The sequence below is a fragment of the Martes martes genome (assembly GCF_963455335.1).
Source record: "Martes martes genome assembly, chromosome: 13".
NCBI lineage: Eukaryota > Metazoa > Chordata > Mammalia > Carnivora > Mustelidae > Martes > Martes martes.
In genome coordinates, this window is record NC_137901.1 from 39,398,554 (window position 1) to 39,413,995 (window position 15,442).

Sequence of the window (15,442 nt, forward strand, 5' to 3'; positions counted from 1 at the left end):
GCCCCAGGTCTGGCTCCCTGCCCAGTGGAAAGCCAGCTTCTCCCTCTCCCTCTGACTGTTGCTCCCCGCTGCTTGTGTGTTCGCACCCTCTCTCTGTGTCAAATAAATAAATAAAATCTTAAAAAAAAAAAAAAAAGAGGTAAAATAATTGTCCAATGCCCTGAGTAAGAAGCAAAGCCAAGGGGCCCCTGGGTGGTGCAGTTGGTTTGGTGTCCGACTCTCAGTTTCAGCTCAGGTCATGACCTCAGGGTCTTGAGATCAAGCCCCATGTTGGGCTCCATGCCCGGTGCAGAGTCTGCTAAAGTTTCTTCCTTCCCTTCCCCCCCTCCTTCCCCTCCCCCTCACTTGCTTGCTTTGTCTCTAAAATAAATAAATGAATCTTTAAAAAAAAAAAAAGGAGAAGGAGAAGAAGCGAAGCCAAGATTCAAACTCAGGTAGTCTCGCTCCAGAGATCACACTCTTAAATCAGAAACCATACTGACTCTCAGGGAATATTTTGTGAACTTCCCTTTTAATTTTGGAGATAGACTTTGCTCTGAGCATAAATGAAATACTTCCTTTGCCAGCACCAGGAAAGCAGACACTCTGTCTACCTCGTTGACTCACTCCACTCCCCTGCTGGCTCACAGGACACAGCCCACAGACAGTGAGCAAAGGCTGAATCAGGGGATTGCCTCTCACTCTTGCCAGCGCCAAAAGCCAGTCCCCAAAGTAGCTAAACATCGGCTCAACAGCCATTGGGTCCTCCAGGAGGTTATCTGCTGCTTGTGCTGAGACAATGTCCGCCTTTCAAAGATATGTCCAGCCCTTAAATGTATGCAGTTTCATTTTCTGGTTGTCTTAATTCTGTCTTTGAACTTGCATGTATCTGCTATGTAAACCAGCCTCTTTTCAGACTATATATGCAAAAGCAGTAAAGGATAAAAAGATAAGGAAGGGAGTTTTAATTTTAGCAACACCAAAATGAGCACAAACATTTTAATTGAGCATTTATTCTGTGACCAGCATTGTGCCGAACAGATTGCATGCATCTTCTTACTTAGATCTCATTCTAAGGCAGATATAACTACCCTGGTAAGGATTTAAAAACTAAAGCTTAGGATGGCTAAATAACTTGTCGAAAATTACAGTTAATATTCCAAGGCACGAGTTTTCTTACACCCAAGCCCGGATGCTTAACTGCTCTATGACACTGTCTTCACTGAGATGCTCTCTCTCAACCTCCATGACTTAAGGCTAAATACGTGGCGACCTTTTTTTTGTAAGACATTGTGCTGCATGGGATACTCAGCATGACAGTTTGAGCTTGGTATCATTATTTTTCCATTTATTAATAGGAAACCAAGGTCAAGGAGTATTTCCCAGATAGTTTGGTGGAGCCGGAATATGGAACTAACCAGTTGTCTTCTACCTCTTCAACTCAATGTTGTACTGCTTTTATCTTATTAGTATAATTTTAAGCATCAGAGTAGGCATGTACAGAGGGCTTTCCAGGATAATGGAACTTTACATGTATTTATTGGATACATTTTATCCTCATAACAACCCAGGGTGATACCCCTATCCAGTCCTCACATTTGGAAAGCACGTCCAAGTCTATCATTCATTGAGTCGCCCAGAATAACCCTCTGGGATAAACAGGTCAGGCAGTATTACCACTGTCTGACATATGAGGAAACTAAAGTTCAGAGTGGTTAAGTGACTTGTCAAGGTCATGCAATAATTGATGAATTTGTGATTCAAACCTGTGGCTTCTGACCTAATTTAGTTTAGTGTTCTTTTTATTAGGCCATGTTCTATGAAACCTTGTTAGGAGTTCTTTGACCTGTAACTGACATTATTTGAGCTCTTCCTAACACGGTATTTTTTTTCCAACAGGATTATTTAGAAAAGTATATATCAGAAACTTTTAATTCACTGGAGCCGTTTTGAATGGAAAGTAATTAACTCCTTGTTGCAAATTATGCAGACATGAGAACTCATAAGGTGCCATAGGAAAGTTGAAGCATGCTTGATGAATTGCACAGGATTCCAGCAGGAAGCAGACATTAAGAGCTGCTCCCCTCATGGAGTGGTGCATCCCCCTTTCCAAAGCCCCCATACCATATGGTGGGGCACTGTTCTCATCCAGGTCTGAAAGGCAAAGAGGTGGGGGGCCAGGGAATTAGCAGAACCAGGGACAGAGGGGCTGTGTTGAGAAGATTAACAGGACCTTCATTCAAACGAAAGAGGTAGCCCACACTGACCCAGAAGAAGGAAGCCAGGGAAGCATATACCCTGACCCGCCTCCTCCCCTCCCCACAGTCTTCTGAAACCGAATCCAGTCAGTTAAGCATCTGCCTTTAGCTCAGGTCATGAGCTCAGACTCCTGGGATCAAGCCCCATGTCCGGCTCCCTTTTCGGAAAGGAGTCTGCTTCTCCCTCCCCCTCTACCCCGCCCTACCTCATGCTTGCTTGTTCTCTCTCAAATAAATTAATAAAATCTTTTTAAAAATGAAGTAAAAATTAGTGGTCTGATTCACCTTTTCCAGAAAACACTAATGGTGTCTTGTAGCAAGAACTAAGACCGCTGTCTTCAGTAGTGTGGCTCACTGTTGGGCTCTGTGAGTTCCTTATTCACAGAACACCGCTCTGCTCCTGTATTCGCTCCTCTCCATTTTCCCCATGTCCCTCTCGGTTACATTTTCCTCTCGCATTTTTGTCATGGTTGTTCCTATCATGTTAGACTTGAGGCTCTGTTTGTGATAAAGCAAAGGCACGGTGTATCTGAGGGATGTCAGAGGTTTGAGCTGGGGCCTCCTGCCTGTCACTAAACGTAGAAGGAAAAGCCATTACGGGGAGGGTCCTACGGGAGATTCATCCTGTCTCTTTTTCAAGGTCAGATGGGTAACTGCGGATCGAAATGGTGAGTCAGGCAAGTGTGTTCCCTGTGCTTGTGCTCTGAGACAGACTATTAGAGAAGGCTTCCCAAAACTTGTGTGAGAATTAAGTGTTCTAACATTCTTCACTGCATAAAGATTTTTAGATTGGTAACTGAGGAAGGCCAGCCATGTGAAAAAGAAGAGCTTGATTAATTAGCCATTTAAAACAAATGTGTCAAGGTTGGGGGAGAGGAGGCCTTCCCTCGAGTGAACAAAAAACAGGTAAAAATGTAAATTTTATGGGAATCAAGCCTGAACAAATGCTCAGTGAATGTAGATGTCAATAACGAATCCTTCTTAATGAGTATTATTAACTTCAATAAAAATCTAGTTTGAAAGTCATTCTTTTCCTTTCTTTTATCCCTTAAATAGATGGTTCCCATTAGGAGGAGCTTACCTCTTGCCTTTTGCCTCTTCCCGGTCTTTAACTCTGCTGGCCGACGCCTGCCGCACCCCCACATCTCTCCAAGACCACCCAGAGGTGTGCACCCCTCTGCAGACTCCCAAGAAATGTCCAAGTTTTTGTTGGCGGGATTTTAAATGGACTTTGCCACTTTCATGGTCCCCTGTCTACTGATGTTACCTAAGTGTCCAGAGGCATGGAACTGAGGGTAAAACTGTTGGAGTGGCTTAAAATTCACCAGCCTCAGAGTACTAGCATGGGGGCGGGGGAGCCTTCTCTTCAGAGAACACACTTTGTTCTCTGCAACTCTACTTGTCACCTTGCCGCTGTGCCATTACCATCCTCCCACATTTCCATTTGATAAAACCAACGTGAAGATCATCTTAAAATACACGTGTTACCAAAGGAGAAAAATAACTTGAGGAAGAGGAGAGGAAGGGCAATTTTTAAATCGTTAATATGTGAGGCAGCCTGGTGGGCGTGGTATTGAACTCCTGAAGAACAAGGAGGGTTTTGCTGGGTGGTGAGTTCGATCCGCGGAGCATCCATTCCACACTCCTAGCACTTCTGATACATACTTCATCTCAGTGAATGCCGCGTCTATCTGGTGAAGTCATCTTCTTACTCTGAAAAAGTAGCTTTGGGGAAAATGTACTTTCTCAGGTGCCCTCCTGGCCGCCACTTTTCGAATTACTCTTCAGGCACTAGTGTTTGGCAAAACGTCATGCCCGCCCTCTCCTCATCCCAAACACCCTTCCTGCATTGTGGCATCCATGGTGGTTGGTGACAGACCACCAGTCTACATTTCCTTCCCAGACCTCTCTCTTGATACCGACTACTGTGTTTCCAACTGCCTCCTGAGCATCCCCTCCTGGACTCAGAATCCTTATCTTGCCTTCACACCCACTGTCTTTTTTCTGTATTGCAGTCGTCTGCATCTCCCCAACCGGAAAACTTAAGTTTCATCCCTGACGTGTCCTTCTCCTCTGACCCCTTCTTTATTCTGCCAATAAGTGTTATCTTTATTATCTTCTGTTTTAATCCACATCTTCATCTCCACTCCCATTGCCTGTCCGTTTAGTATAAAATCTTTGACAAATCCCCAGGACACACAAGGTGAAATCCACCTCCTCGACATGGCTGCTTCAGAAAGTGGCTGCTTTCTCTGGGGTGGTACAGAGCGCTGCCCACACCTTCCTGAGAAAGCTTATTGTTTTGTGTGGTAGTTGTTTAAATGCCTGCCTTCCTAGACTGCAAGCAAGAATCCTGTGTCTTATTTATCTTACAGCCACTGTGTCGAGCACATGTAGTCATTATTGAAGAAAGAGCAGCTTAGCAACCCTGGTAGTCAGTAAACCCACAGGCACCAAGGCCACTCTACCTTCACATCGTATTGATACACTGATCAGTGTGGATGAATATTACATCAACTTATTTGAGGTATAGATAGATAGATGGATTGATTGATTTAGATATAGACATAAATAGATATATAGATACAGATATACACACATAGACATGCATACATATGTACATAATAGTGTTATATACATATATAATGTCATATAGGGAGGCCCCAAAGTGCTTATAGTTGTTAATGATGAGAGAAATATCCAATTTATCCAGATCTTTGAATAGTGGACTTAAGGGATATTAACATATTTATAGTTCAAGTTCAAAAATTGTGGGCAAGCTTTGAAAATGTATTCTTTCCTATGGACTGTGTACTAATTTCCCATCATAGTTTCACAAAACAGATACTAGCCAAATATTTGTTGAAATAGTGTGCTTCCATCAAATTGTAGCACAGTGTATTTTACATTTTGACGAAATTGGCAGGTGCTGTTTTTACGAAGTATTCATGAAAGCTCAGCTGTAGCAATATTGTTGAGTATAACTACGTCACTATAAAAATACATGAGGATTAAAACTAGAGTGGAGCATAGGGCGTCTGGGTGGCACAGTCAGTTAAACCTCTGACTTGTGATTTTAGCTCAGGTCATGATCTCAGGGTTGTGAGATTGAGCCCCACATTGGGCTCTGTGCAGGGTGTGGAGCCTCCTTCAGATTCTCTCTCTCTCTCTTTCCCTCTGTACAACCCCCATGTCTCTTAAAAAAAAAATCGAGTATGAGCTTATTACAGTGACTATAAAATACTGAATTTTTTAAAACCCTGATTAGTCTAATAAATCCAATTTAAGAATTGGCTTTCTATGCAAAAAAGGCTTCTGGATAGAATATATGACACCAAATACTGATGGGAGCCTATATTCCAAGTTCATGTCATTCACTAAAAATGCTACACCTCACTCTAATCTGTGTTTTGGTGCTAGTGCCTATTGGCATCTGTATCTGGTCTCTCTTGCTAATCGTAAAACCCTCGGTAACCCATTTATGTGTTCATAGCCTTGGTTCTTTCTGTTTTAAACTCTAGAAAATAATCCCTGCCTATCTCACAAAAGGTGCATGGGAAAGTCCCTTGTAAACTGGCAAGTGACATACAAACGTGATGAGTTGTTATTCCGGCCAGAGAGAGAACAACATGAACAAAAGCTGAATGTGACATTGCGTTTTAAATTGAGGAAACCACAAAGAGTTGGGAACTGCTGAAAGGTGGGTTGAGAACAGGTGGAAAGGGTCAAGTGAAAACCATTTAGATCGTATTCTACGGTCAGTGGGGAGTCACCAAAAAATCGTTGAGGAGGGAAATAACATAATTAAACCAGTATTTTAAAAGCTAATTTAAGGTGAACTAGAAAAGGAGAGATGGGAGACAAGGTACCCTTTTATTGCATAACCCAGGCAGGAGATAATAAAGCCTGATTTACAGCAATGGCTATGAAAACAATGAAAGAATGGCAAAATTAGAATTCATTTTATAGAGTTAAACTTCATATGGTAATGCTGGGCAGTAGGAGATAAGAGACTGGCTTGGCCAGTCTGACTTGGCCAAATTGAGCTGATGTCTTTCCTCAGAAGAGGAAACCAAGAAGAAGATACAAGTATAGTAGAGAATAGATTTAATCTTAAACATTTGTGTTGCTGCATCTCTATGCCTCACATCCAGATTTGTGCCTGGTACATTGCAGGTGACTATTTGGTGAACATACGAATGAAGTAAGGAAGAACTAAAGACTGGGAGATATTTAAGGGACTGTATCCAGAGAGGACAGGAATTGGTCTATATGGTGGAGGAGAAAATGCTAGAAATACAAATTGTGAAGTTACCATTAAACGAATAGTATCATTGACATCTGCAAGGGCAGAGATGGGATCAAAGGGAATTAATGGCTCAACTCTAAGAAAATAAGATTATGTCATATAGACCTTCTCCCTTCCACGTGTTTTCTTTCCAGTTACTTAAACCTATCATCCAACTGAAGTTATTCTAGATTGTTCTTTCCTTAAGACTGCCCGTTATACCACAGCAACAGGAACTTTTCGTAACACTTTTTCATGCAGTGAGAGTGGGCCAAATAGAACCAAAATATTCAGTCCACCCACTTCAGTAACTGTGACCCATATATACAACATGATGCGTAAGAGGTTTTAGAGTTATTGGTCTAATACTTTGACCAACACGGGGAAGGCCAATTTGGAGAGTGAGGACATTTCAATCTCAGTATGAGTTGATTTTGCTTGTATGAGCCCAGCCTAGACAGGCAGATGAGGACAGCAGGACAAATAATATGTAAAAAATAAATTAAACCCAAAGCCTTCAGGAGTTACAGTGTAAAAGATTCATATCTATGAAAGTAATATTAAAAAATTAAAATATAAACTAGATCTAAAATGACATAAAAACAATTTTAAATACTAATTATACAAAGTGAAAGACTAAAATTGATTGTTAAACGTCAAGCAATCTGAAAACTTCACCATTTATAGAAATCAAATCACCTTATCATCCTAGTCTTTCACCACACACCCCTGCCCAAAAAGCAAAGTTTTTTCATGGATGATACATGATCAATTTATTCACATTTACCACTGCCCTTTGGCTTTACCCACTCTCTGAAGGATTAAATAACCAAAGGACAGGCTGAAAGGAGGTAACAGAAGAAATAATAATACTGGAATAATATATGAACCAGACCACTGGTCATTGAATAATCATGAGTTGACTATATTTCTAAAATTATAGTCATCATTTATCATTATAGTCCAAAAAATCTCATCTCTCAGCTAATAAAAAAATTTTCCTTAAAATTACTTCTAAATGTCAGATGAATGTAATTCAAAAAATGAGAACATAAAATTAGTGTCTGTTTTCAGAAACACCATTAGGGCCTTTTAGTAATTTCACTGACTTTTTAGATTTTCCAACTGAAGATCCACCTAGAGATGTTTTTTTCGTCTCATTATTGTGTAGAGGAAATGAACTTTGAGCAGTCCTTGTGAGCTCTGAGGCCCTGTTGGTTTGAAGACGATTTTCCCCACAAAGGATGATCCTATCTATTTGCTACAGTCATCTTTGACTATTAAAGATTCAGAAAGTTAACTGCTACTTGAAATGAGGAGCTATGATTCATATAGGACTTAGGTTAATATGACAAGAAAGAGTAGGAGATATGTTGGAACTACTTAATCATAAAAATCACCCATAGTTTAAATGCATGTATTATTTTTAAAAATTGGAGAGTAATTTAAGGTAAAGGGGAGGACTATTTTTTATTCTTTTTTTTTTAACTTTTCAAGTTTTTATTTAAACTCCAGTTAGTTAACATAGAGTGTAATAGTAGTTTCAGGAATAGAATTTAGTGATTTGTCACTTACATGCAACACCCAGTGCTCATCACAGCAAGTGCCCTCCTTAATGCCCATCCCCCATCTAGCCCATCCCCTACCCACCTCCTTTTCAGCACCCCTCGGTTTGTTTTCTTCACTAAAATGTTTGCTTCTTAACACAAAGCAGGTTGCTTTTTTTTTTTCTTTCAATTAATTCAATAAAGAGTAAAATGTATGTTGAGGCTACTTAAAAAAAAAAAAAGAAAGGTCATCTACAGCTCCGTGCCTTTGCATTTGTAAAACCCCAAGAAAGAACTTTAAGGAAAAGGTGTTTATTCTTTCAACTTCTCTAAAACATTTGCTTCTTAAAGCAATTTATTTACCATTTAAAAATGTTGTGTGAATTATTCCCTAAAAAGCAAAGAAAACCCAATCATTTTCCCAACCATGTACACACTATATAGAGAAATACAAGTTTATATTGATGCATGGATCAAAGTTGCCTGTAGACAGAAGGGCAGCTCTAGATTCTAATTCATTACACCTGCGCCACAAAACACCACAGGACTTACCTGCAGATCTTTCAATTATTGGAAAACCTGGCCTACTTTAAATACCTCCCTTTAATACTATTAATTAATTAATTTAATACTATTAGCATAGGATAGCACTGCTAAGTATTTGTCCATATGAGCTTTTGTTTTGTTTTATTTTTTAAAGATTTATTTATTTATTTGACAGACAGAGATCACAAGTAGGCAGAGGGAGATAGGAGGAAGCAGGCTCCCTGTGGAGCAGGGAGCCCGACAGGAGAGGGGGGGTTGGGGAGGGGGGGGTGCTCTATCCCAGGGTCCTGGGATCATGACCCAAGCCGAAGGCAGAGGCTTTATTTATTTTTTTAAGATTTATTTATTTATTTATCTGTCAGAGAGAGAGAGAGAGGAGCGAGAGTGAGCACAAGCAGACAGAGTGGCAGGCAGAGGGAGAAGCAGGCTCCCTGCTGAGCAAGGAGCCCAATGTGGGACTCGATCCCAGGATGCTGGGATCATGACCTGAGCCGAAGGCAGCCGCTTAACCAACTGAGCCACCCAGGCATCCCCCAAGGCAGAGGCTTTAACCCACTGAGCCACCCAGGCTCCTCTGTCCATGTGAGTTTCTAAAAGAGACAATAAATGATATTGCCTTCCGCACTGAGGGGTGAAGTTTAAAGATAGGTTACTATGAACAGCAAGAGAATCAAAGTGAGATTCTGGTCCATCTCATGTGTTTGGACTTACTTGAGAAAAACGAAGTGAAGAAAATAATACTGGTCTTGTTCTCCAGCTTGGAGTGATCTTCATCCAAAAAAAAAAAAAAAAAAAAAGGAACACTAGAGTTTTTAAAAGATCCCCTTAATTTTTGTCTTACTGTTGTACCTCTCCTCTTTGTTTTTGCTGGCCTCACTTAACAGCCCCATCTCTGAGCATAGTTCTTGACGCAAAGAACAGCGTACACCATCTAGTGGCTCAGTTCAAAATTGCAGCAGTCCGGGGAAGGCGAGTTTGAGCAGGATGCCGTCATGGCCATCTGCAGCCATGGCAATGAACAGACAGTTCTTCCTTCAGCCTTTCTCCTCCCGCCTGAAGAGCACTGAAGTGGTTGCCATGAATTCCAGGGGGAAGCCCTCACTGCACATAAAAAGATTCAATCTCGGAAGTTAATTTAAATAGCCCACAGTTAAAGTCCTACTTTATTCCGATATGTATCTATAATTACTCTGCTTTAATGAGAACTTTTTACTTGCCTGCTTAGTACCGGAATTAATATTACTACTGTAACACTTTGTTATATCATGAAGTGAGCAACTTGGATGAAAGAGGAAATGGGTTCCATGTGTGATCATATGCTAAGTGAACTGCGTGTCTAAATCATCATCAACCAAAGCTGTGGTTGGCAGTCTGTGAACTCTGGAGAGCCACGGGGTCATTGCCAAGGTCCTTGAATCCACGCTCGCAAGGCTCGTCCTTCTCTGTAAGCGGAATCTGTGATGTCTTCTGCATACACTGAATTCAAAACTGCCATTGAAATGTAATTAGTCAAGGAGCATTACTAAATTATCAGTAGTTTATTTGTTATGTCATTTTCATCAATAAATATTGGTATGTCACTCTCACCTAGGAATCTTGAAAAAATATTTATTTATATTTACGTAATTTATTAAATAAAAAGATAGATTTTCAAGAAATATGATGGTCCTGGGAATGCCTGGGTGGCTCAGTCAGTTAAGCCCGTGACTCTTGATTTTGGCTCAGGTCATGAACTGATCCTAGAACTGAGACCCTCATCAGGCTCCGTGCTCAGTAGAGTCTGCTTGTTCCTCTCCTTCTCCCTCTGCTCCCGCCCCCAACTCATGCTCTCTCTCTCCCCCTCTCTCAAATAAATAAAATCTTTTAAAAAAAATTCTCTCTCCCTCCCTCTCCCTCTGCCCCTCCCCTCCTCTAAAAAAAAGTATAATGGTCCTGATTTCAGCAGCCCTAATTCTAGGAATTTGTTCTAAAGAAATAATCCTATGTTCAAAGACATAAACTTCGGTGTTGTTTATCACAGCAATGAATTGAACTCATACTCGTGTTTGATAGTTAGGGATTGTTGAATAAATTTTAGTTTATCTGTAGAAAAAATAGCTTATCACTATTAAAAACTATACATGAAGATCTATATTCATTGAAATTAAAATAGTTTACCATACATTCACAGTGGAAAAGAGCAGATTAGAAAAGTGTATCTATCATAATCCATTTTTATCTCTTTGTGAGGAGGCAAAGAAAAAGTCTAAAAGGATATCTTTAATCCCAAGAGGAATAAATACTGTATTTTATCAAACATAGCATGAGAGAAAGAAGTCAAAGATGCCCCCTCGATTTTTTGTCCTCAACAAGTGGAAGGACAGGTTGACACTGACTTGGTTGGAAGGGGGAGTCGTTGAAGGGGAAAACCAAGGGTTGATTTGGTACATGTTCCATTGGAGAGCCCATCTCATACCCAAGGGTAGCTGTAAAGTCATGTGGCTGAAAGGTCACCAAGGTAGTGAGTACTGATAGAGGTGGGAAGAGATTTAAAGGGCATGCTCTCGGGACATGCCAATGTTTACAGGCAGGAGATGAGAAGGAAGCAGTAAGGAGTGGGACCAAGAAACAGCCATCGGGAAGAAGGAAGACCCAGAGAGAGTGGTTGTGCAGAGGGACACGAGTGGAGGAGAGAGTGATCTCCTATGTCAGATGCTACAAATCCTGTGAGACGAGCACTGAGAAGAAACCTCAGATACAGCAACGTGAATATTAATGTAACAACAGCTGTTTCAGTGGAAGGATGAAGCTAAAAGCCTAACCGGAAGAGGCTTAAAGTGGAATTGAAAGGGAAAAAATTGGAAACTTTGAGTAAAGACAACTCTTTTCAAGGACTGTTTATGTAAAGAGAAACAGAGAATTGAGATAGGAAGTGGAGGATATTGATCCAAGGAAATTTTTTTAAAGATTTATTTATTTATTTGAGAAAGTGAGAGAGAGGAAGAGAGAGAGAGAGAGAGATGGGGGAGGGGCAGAAGAAGAGAGAGAATCTCAAGCAGACTCCCTGCTGAGCGCTGAGCACATCGGTTGGGGCTTGATCTGAGGGCCCTGAGATCATGACCTGAGCCGAAATCAAGAGTTGGACACTTAACTGACTGAGCCACCCAGGTGCCCTGATCCAAGGAACTTTTTTTTTTTCAACGACTTTATTTATTTGATCGAGACAGAGAGCCAGGCAGAGAGAGAGGGGGAAGCAGGCTCCCTCCTGAGCAGAAAGCCCGATGCGGGGCTCGATCCCAGGACCCTGAGATCATAACCTGAGCCGAATGCAGAGGCTTAACCCACTTCGCCCCCCTGGCACCCCTAAGGAACTTTTTTAAGGTAGCCATTTAACAGCATTTTTCTCTGCAAGTAGGAGAGATCTGATAAAGAGGGGGGAAAAAAAAAACTGATGATGTGAGACATGATAAAATTGCTGGGAAAATATCCTTCAGTAGTTGAGAGAGAGTGGAACCTAGTACATGAAGGGAGGACTTGGCTTTCGAAAGGAGCAGGGACAGCCCATCCATCCTTAATAAGAAAAGGAAGCAAAAGCAAAGGCAGAGTATAGCTATAGTGGTGTACGTAATTTGGTACGTATGATGCTGGGAGCCTGTGGGAGTTTTTTCCCAAATGTTTCTGTTTTCGTAGTGAAACAGAATACAAGGTTATCAGCTAAAAGTAAGTCAAGGAGCAGATGTTAAAGAGTTGGAGAGAGAAGATGTGAAATTATCATTTAGGACAGAAGTCAGAAAACATTTTCTTTTAAAGGGCAAGATAGTAAATATTTTATCATTTGCAGGCCATTAGGTATCTGTCACAACTATTCGACTCTGCCATTATCACATGAAAGCAGCCATGGACAATATATAAACTGATGGGTGTGACTGTAATATTTTATTTACAATAACAGGTGGTTGGCCAGATTGGTCCCATGGGCCACACAGTTTGTGAACCCTTAATGTAAAAGAATAGAATAAGGAATGGCCTAGAGAAACATGGTAGTAATTTCAGGCAACAATATCATGAATTTAAAATGAGGCCTGTTCTAAACCAGGAGCAAAACCAGCCACTTCCTCATCACACATGGTGCCATTGGCCTGTTGGTCCCAAATCTACAGTCCAGCCACCCTCCTACCCCAAACAGCGTGCACTGCTTGCCACCTGCTCAACACCAGGTCCACACCCCTGCACCCCAAATCAACAGGGACTCAACCTGAGACTCTCCCCCTCAAATCCCAGTGCCTGTACTCAAATTTGTGTAGAGAAGTAGACATACCGGCAGAATGAAACAATCCAAATGATGACACTGAGGATTCTGAGGAACTTGTAATGGATAAAAGGATTGTGCTGGTTTGGCAGCATCTTCAAAGAGCACATCAAAGAATACATACAGCATGATTCTGGTTCTTAAAAGAAACAAACCCAAACCTGGCCTTTTACATATAGGTTTGAGAATGGATGGTAGGAGGGGCTGGTCCGGACACCAGCCTCTGGGGAGGTAGGGGGAGAGATGGGGGAAAAGTGAAGGAAGTTTTCCTTGTACACATCCTTCCTGTATATCTTTTTAAGTGTCTAAGACCAAAGGTAAATTAAGCAAACAAACAAAAATTAATTAATTAAAAAAATAAAATAAAACGAGGCCTGTTCCCATGATGGTATGAGGCTCTCCAGCCACATTCAGTTGTTTGGGTACCGACATAGGGCTGGATATAACCCAGATTTGATTGTGCGCTGCAAGTATGAAAAATAGAGAAAGGAACAGGAGAACTGATTACGTACGCCAGAAAATCATTATGAAGATGGGCAATGAAATCTAAGCTGAGTCAGGGGGGGAATGAAGACACAAGGGGTAGAGCGCTGACTGACAGTGAGAAGGAGGCCGGTTTTAACGGATGGGGCCAGTTTTAACGGATGGGGCCAGTTTTAACGGATGGGGCCTTTCTACTAGCCTTTGATGCTCAGATACTCTTCCTGAGAAAAGAGGGCACTTCATTAGCTATTTTACTGAGCTAAATAATGACTCGAACTTTGTTGGCTCACGGTGCATACAGCAGTCATCATTCTGTGGGGTAGATATAAAATTACTCCCCATTTTATCACCGTGAGGAGAAAGAGAATCCAAATCCAATTTGGAAGTTGTGTTTAAATGACAGTTTTGCTTACAATTATGTCTAGTTTCTTAGGGACTAGGACGATTCCCTCTTTTCTTCCCCTTTATTATATAAAAATTTCCTTGTCTATTCTCGCTCCGCAAATAATGCTAATACCTATGGATATCATTTCATTAATGGTCTTTTTTTCTTTTGATGTCTCACCCTCCCATTTTCTTGGCCTCTTAGCCTTTACATGTGGTTGTATTTTACTTTTTCTGAGTGGACGCTTGAAAGTGTTCATACTTTTCATGCTTTTTCCCTAAAGAACTTTCTCTCTTTCACTAGATTTATGAGCTTTAAGATGACAGCTCTCTTTATTTTAGCAGAAACACACCCAGGTGAGGAAAGAGTGTTAGCGAGATCTAAGGACAGGATCTACCCACTGTTCACACAGTTCATGCCTTACTCCCCTCCCTAAGCCTTCCACTCCTCTCTACTAAGAGTTGTAGACTCTTTGGTATTCGGGGACCTCTGTGACCTTGTCTCTCACTACTTTTCCGACTTTACATCCCATTGCTCCTCAAACTTTACTTTACACTTCCGCCCCACAGAACTGCCTAACAGTTCCCCAGCCACTATGTGTCTGTGCACACAGATGGCATTGCCTAGAATTCCCTGAGCCCCTCTGCATTGGTTCATTTCCCCCTCTTTCCTTCCCAGACCCAACACATATCCACCTGTAGCTATTATTTTACAGGACAACCAAAAAATTTCCTCTTCATTTGCCTTGTCTTTCTCTGAACTTTGGATGTCTATCATATCATTAACTATAGTCAGCTTTGCGTTAAATGTATGTATATACTTTTGTAAATGTTTCCTCTATTGGATGTAATCAGGGGCTATGCTTGTGTCCTCTGTTTCACACACAGCACACTGTGGGTGTGTAATATATGTTACGGAAAAACCAAATGAAATCTTTTATACTCATGCAGTGTGTTTTTAGGAAATGAGTTTAAACCCCTTTAAGTGTGGGGACCCATACCTCTTCATTCTGTCCACATACTCAGATGTGATCTTCTGGGAACCACACATTCCAACTCTAATACATCAAAACTCTATTTTAAGTCCGTTCTCTATCAAATCCATGCTTTAACAATTTTGTGCTTTTATTAAGTAGTTAATATCACAAGTAATGGAACTTTGCTTGTTTCTGGAAATATTTTGCCTTTTGGAACATTAAACAGTGTAAAAATATTTGGTGGAAGAACCAAGGAAAAGGGACAATAAAAGAACTAACTTTTATAGCTTGTCTGTAATGAGCCTGGTGCTTTACATACGTCATCCAACTTAATGGATGAATCCTCACAATAGCCCTGTAATCCACATCTTTCCGATGAGGAAAATCGAGATGCCTAAACTCATACAGTTAAAGGATATAAAACCTAGATCCATATGGCACTGTATCATCTTCCATCTTAAAAGGCAAATTGCCCATAAGTCTCCATATTGAGCCAAACAGCTGAAGTCTCATGCTTAGTGAATTACTATTTCACCTTAACCAAATCGCTTTACTTTCTCCATCCAAAACATAGAAGTATTGGTTGCGAGTTACAGAAATCCAGTATAACTTAAACTAATTTGTCACTAAAAAATATTTAATTTAATTTAATTTAATTTAAACTAATTTGTCACTAAAAAATATTCATTGGG

General features: G+C 40.8%; 1 protein-coding gene across 1 annotated transcript in view; it reads left to right on the forward strand.

Annotated features, from left to right (window-relative positions):
- Positions 1-15,442, forward strand: part of KLHL14 (kelch like family member 14) — a gene marked incomplete at its 3' end in the record, with an annotated part of 97,577 nt that overhangs the window by 45,243 nt on the left and 36,892 nt on the right. The gene's annotated exons all lie outside the window — the stretch shown is intronic.